Here is a 6016-nt window from a genome sequence, read left to right as displayed (position 1 = left end):
GGGTCTTCCCCAAAGTTAAAAAAAAAGTATTTTTTACAAACATATGCACACACTCACACACCATGTTACTGGTTATTTGGCAATCATTTTTTTTCTAGCACATTTTACCATCAAACATTAATATGAAGTATATAAATTTTCACTTATCAAAGAGCTATATTGTATTTTAATATACAGGATTACTTCATAGAGCTGTCTTTTCTGAAAGACATTAAGAAATTAGAGGAAATTCTCAATTTTGTCTTCCCTTTATTAATATGCATATGTAATCATGAATCTCTTTTACTCTTTTAGATGGTTTCCTTGCTGAAAGCCCAGGTATTTACTAACCCTGTTGGAGAACTGGTGAACGTGAATCATAGGGAATATCAGTGTGTACAGTATGACATTTGTATCATTTGGAATTTTCCACAAGGCCTTGGATTAAAAGTGAAAATAGGAAGATATTTTCCTTGTTTCCCACAGAGCCAACAACTTCTTATATCTGAAGACCTGGAGTGGGTCACAGGAGGGACATCGGTGGGTATACCACAATTTTATATTTTTCATGATACCCAAATTTTAAAATATGAGGCAGTGAAGTAATAGCTGTGTGGTTGAGACCATTAGCTACTCTTACAAAAGACTATCCTCAATTACAAGCACAAACATTTCATAACTCACAACGTTGAGTAAAAATGGTCATAGGGAAAAAAGGTCTCTGGATTCCACGTTCAATTGTACCCACATGCCTGTTAATCCTACAGTATAGGAATATATTTATTACATATATTTATTAAAAATATATTAAAATTTTGTATACACACATACATAATGGAATTTTCTGATTCTGTGTGAATATATTCATAGCCTAATTAAGTATAGCATGTATTCATTAACAGAAATCTTCTCCAGATTTAAGGTTTCCTTTTTTTATTTGTGTATTTTTTATTGTTTAGTTTATTTATTTACATTTCAAATGTAATCTTGCTTCCATGTTTCCCCTCTTCTTTAGAGGATTGCCTTATCTGGCATCAGAGGGAGGGGAGGACCATGACCTGTGCATGCTTGATGTCCCAGAATAGGGGAATGCTAGGGTGGTGAGGCAGGAGTGGGTGAGTAGATAGGGGAGCTCCCTCATAAAAACCAGGGGAAAGGGAGGAGGTATAAGGGGTTCAAGGTTTTCTTTTAAACTTAGGAAAGCTTCATTAATTTTATGAGAGTCTTATATAGCATATTTTGTTCATGTTCATCAAACAAATCTTTCTTGATCTATCCTACCTTATTTCTCCATACACCTCAGTATTGTTATTTTTTTATTTGTAAATCATTAGAGAACTGATGCCACATAAACATTCCTTTTGGATTAATCAGTTTAGGAAGGAAAATTTTAAATTGCTTCAACCTAAATATTACATATCTAATATTACATGGTGTATTAAGCATTGTGACATTCAGTGCACTGCAGGGTAATACAAATAATAATGTACCTGAAATTGTTAAGTAATACTGGTTATCAGAGGAATATTTATAGCCATATCTGTTGATGTCCCATATATCAATCTAAGGGTCATTATGCATATGATGTATACATGAACTACACTCACACACACACACAAACATATACAATTTAGGCATTGCCTCAGGTTCCCTTCTCCATGTGTAGTGTGGCATGTACTGCTGGATTCAGGAAAATTCATCAGGAAGAAACAGCGGACTGCTGCTTTGATTGTGTTCAGTGCCCAGAAAATGAGGTTTCCAATGAAACAGGTACATGCTTGCATNCAGAAGAAAAATTGCTAAATTTGAATACCTTCTCTTTCCAAACTAGAAATATGATATGGTCTAGATGAAAATTGAAGCCCTAAAATCTTCATGTTTCAGAACTTAATCAGTTAAAATAATATCAACTGCTTTTGGACCCAGCAAATAACCTGCAATATCTTCTTCAAACAATGTATTTCTCTCACAATATGATGGTTACTAATTTTATGTTACATAGAAAATGTTTAGGGGGATATATACATGTAACAAATTTTTAAACAAAAATTTTAGGCATAATCTATGCATACATTGATTTTTCTTTGATCCTTTATACAAAGCAACTTGACTACATGATCAGTCCATAATCTTTTTCTCCAGTACCCAGCTTAGTACCTGACAAAGACCAGATGTTCAGGGTAGCAGTTNTTGTTTAATGAAATATATTTTAAGAGCTTAGATGGTTTAAAGGATTAAGAATTTCCTGTGAAAGAATTAGAACAGGAGTGAAGATTTCAAGAATGTAACAAGAGATGGGNTAGTGCTTATCATCAATCACAGCCTACCTAAGGAAAGAGGGATGAATGTGAATTTCAATAGCCTTCATGACCTACGGCTTGGAATGTATAGTTGGGAAGAAAGAGATTGTACCACAATGAGAGGGACATGCATATGTCTATGAGGCATACAGTTTCAAGAATGAAAATATTCCTTTATGCAAACTGTATTTGCATGAGAAATTAAATGTTCTAGCTCCTACATGTAAGTAAAGACATAGGCACAATCCACAAAGCAACAAAGTACATAATGTGTTGCAACAACTGGCATCAACAATGATGTCTGCAAACTACCCTTTTCTGTGAATAGTGAATTTATGGTTTGAGGAGTTAAATAATCTNAGAGTATGCATATTAATTTTCATAATATTTTCTTTTTTGTTTAATAAATATTTCTTCTCCATTCTCTATGATTTTTTTTCTTCCACTATAAATCATAGTTCAATAGACAGCAATCTTACGTTCATGGTTCCTACAGCAATAAGGAATGGAATAGATGCTCAACACCAAATTATTTATTGATATATCCTCTGAGTAATACAAATCACAATTATTAACTGCATAACTATGATATCTTATACAGGTTTATTGTTCTCCACCAGCAGATATGGAACATTGTATGATGTGTCCACATGATAAACATGCCAACTTAGAGAAAACCCACTGCCTCCAAAGAGCTGTGTCATTTCTTAGTTATGAAGATCCATTGGGGATGGCTTTAGGTTGCACTTCCCTGTCCGTCTCAGCCATCACAATGCTAGTACTAGTCACTTTTGTGAAGTACAAGGATACTCCTATTGTGAAGGCCAATAACCGCATTCTCAACTACGTCCTGATTATCTCTCTACTCTTCTGCTTTCTATGCTCATTGGTCTTCATTGGACATCCCAATCAGGCCAGCTGCATCCTGCAGCAGACCACATTTGGAGTATTTTTCACAGTGGGTATTTCTACAGTGTTGGCCAAAACAATAACTGTGGTCATGGCTTTTAATCTCACTACTCCAGGAAGAAGGATGAGAGAGATGCTGATGAAAGGGGCACCTAAGTTGGACTTCCCCCATTTGTACCCTAATCCAACTTGTTCTCTGTGGAATCTGGTTGGTAACAACTCCTCTCTTCATTGACAGAGATGCACAATCTGAACATGGGAAGACTGTCATTACTTGCATCAAAGGCCCTGTCATTGCCTTCCACTTCGTCCTAGGATACTTGGGTTTCTTGACTCTGGAGAGCTTCACTGTGGCTTTCCTGGCTAGGAACCTTCCTGACAGATTCAATGAAGCCATGTTCCTAACTCTTAGCATGCTGGTGTTCTGCAGTGTCTTCCTCCCTGTGTACCATAGCACCAAGTGGAAGGTCATGGTGGTTGTGGAGGTCTTTTCCATCTTGGCTTCTAGTGCAGGGTTGCTAATATTATCTTTGTCCCAAAGTGTTATGTTATTTTAATAAGACCAGATACAAGTTTTATACAGAACTACAAAGGTAAATTGCTTTATTGCAACTTTCATAGTATGAAAAGGTTAGATGATACTCAACGTATCTTTTTCTTTCTCTTGACAAAAGTGTCTGACATTGTCGTTTAATTGTTTTTCATTTATATTCCCTGTCTCCAAAACAACCTTTGTACCACTCCCTGCACTCCTCAAATGCACATGGCTTCATATTTCATTAATTCTTACTGAACATGTATATATATTGGCATATGCATATATATTTTGAAATACAAATTGTAGAGACCGTGTAACATTGCATATATCTATGCTCTGAAGGCTCATTATTTGGTACTATATGGCCAATCTTTAGACTCTGGTTGTCCCTGAAGATGACAACCTCTTCCATTCCAAGGTTTATAGTTTCCTATAAATGGTTGTGTAGGCTATACTTTGTCAGCTTTCTTCCTTCCATGCTGGAATGCACACTGTAGTGACCCCTTTTCTCATTATGTTTTGGAGGTCATATTGGTAAAACTTCATGGTGTACCATTGGGGTCACAGGGCAATGTCAGGGTCATGGCAGAGAGTCTGAATCAGAAAACACTATAGAGGTCATGTTGGGGTCTGAATTCGGAGTTCACATGTGATGTCGGGGTCAGGTGTGAGGTTGGATTTCTTGTGATAGGTCAGGGGTCACCCTTGGTGTCAGGGGTCACAAAGCCATCTGGGAGACACAGTGTGATCCCCAGCTGCGCTTTGGTGCATTGCCTCTTCCCCACGAAAGCTGCACAGCCTGGTCAGAGTCATGTGACCTGGGCAGTAGGGGAATGAGAGACATCTGGAGCAATAGGGCACCCTAGGATGGACCACAGGCAGAACTGAGCCACAGACAGGGAGTGTGATCACAGTAAACCCTGACCTCTGCGCTATGGCCGCGCTGCCTGCTGCACCGCATGGATACCCCTGAGCACCAAGCCCACGCCCTTACCCCGCAGTCCGGACCCCCGCGGCCGCCCTGCGCGCCCCATCCCTGCGCCACGACCCGGGCGACCCCAAGAGGGCAGCGCTGGCGGGTGGCTGGGACTTCCAATTCCTGTCGCGGTTCTGGAAGCAGCTGTGGGACTTCTGGCAGTTGCAGGGGGACCGGGCGGAGTCTCGGGGATCATGGTAGGGGCGGGACGCCACGCGAGGGCTCTGTGATCCCGGATCCGCACCTGAGTGGTGAAGGTTGAGGGAGCAGGTCTTAGGAGGCTGTGTGTGACGTCACGGGGCCACGAGGGGAGGGGGAGGAAGGCGAGGGTGCTTCCCGACAGCAGTGGGCGCTCCCGCACCCCTGAGAGTAACCGGGAAGAGGACTGTGGACTGATGCAGGGTGTCAGAGGGTCACGCTTCCCCGCTCCCGCTGTCGCCACCAGAGTCTAAAAATGCGCAGGTTAATCTTGTGCAGGGCCCAGTGCAGAGGTGGGGTGGGAGGGCGTGGGTGTAGGGGCTTGGGGCGGGGCCGCACCTGCGCAGGGCGGGGCTGTGGGTAGAGTGATGGCAGGGGGCGGGGCGCCGTGGGATCAAATAAATAAAAACTAAGTAATAACACACATACAAATAAACATGCATGCATGCATACATACATACATGCAATAAATGGAACTAAATGCATGGTGCTATACACAGGGTTTGGATGCCATCCACCCCCGACCTCCATCATATGCCTGCACTATCATACATACACAACATGCATACACAACATACACACATACAGGTTCCTACTATCACACCAATGCACACAGTCACCACACACCCACCCACCACATGCAACACACAGGAACACACACACATGGATATATTTTGAAATTAAATTAAATAGATAATAACTATAAAATCAAAAACAAAAAGGTTTCTGGGGTCAACATTCTGCTGCCAATGCACTGACAGAACAAGAAATTAAACACACACACACACACACACACACTACCTCCCTAGAATGAAAGAAAGGGAAAATAAAAGGAAGGTGTCCTTTGATCTCAGCACTGGGTAGGTAGAGGCAGAGGCAGGACTCACTTGAAAGGCCTGCCTGGACTATCTAATATGTTTTGGNACCATGTAGAGAGACTTTGCCTCTCATAAATGAATAAATAAATACAGAAAATATATTCATCCTTCTATACATGCATGTGCATGCGGTGGCTCAGAGGGCAAAGCTGCTGGCAGTTAAGGTCTAGGTAAAATAGTACGACCTAGATGGAATGTGAAGGCCTGGGTCAGATTAGTTAAGGACTAGGTAACTCTT

At 40.9% G+C, this 6016-nt stretch overlaps 1 pseudogene; it reads left to right on the top strand.

The window, feature by feature from the left end:
* Positions 1-294: 294 nt before the first annotated feature.
* LOC110287792 lies at positions 295-3882 on the top strand (annotated as a pseudogene).
* Positions 3883-6016: the final 2134 nt, after the last annotated feature.

The sequence above is a fragment of the Mus caroli genome, unplaced genomic scaffold, assembly GCF_900094665.2.
Source record: "Mus caroli unplaced genomic scaffold, CAROLI_EIJ_v1.1 scaffold_23633_1, whole genome shotgun sequence".
NCBI classification, from domain to species: domain Eukaryota; kingdom Metazoa; phylum Chordata; class Mammalia; order Rodentia; family Muridae; genus Mus; species Mus caroli.
The sequence above is the reverse complement of the archived record's forward strand: the minus strand, read 5'-3'. Positions and strand labels throughout refer to the sequence as shown.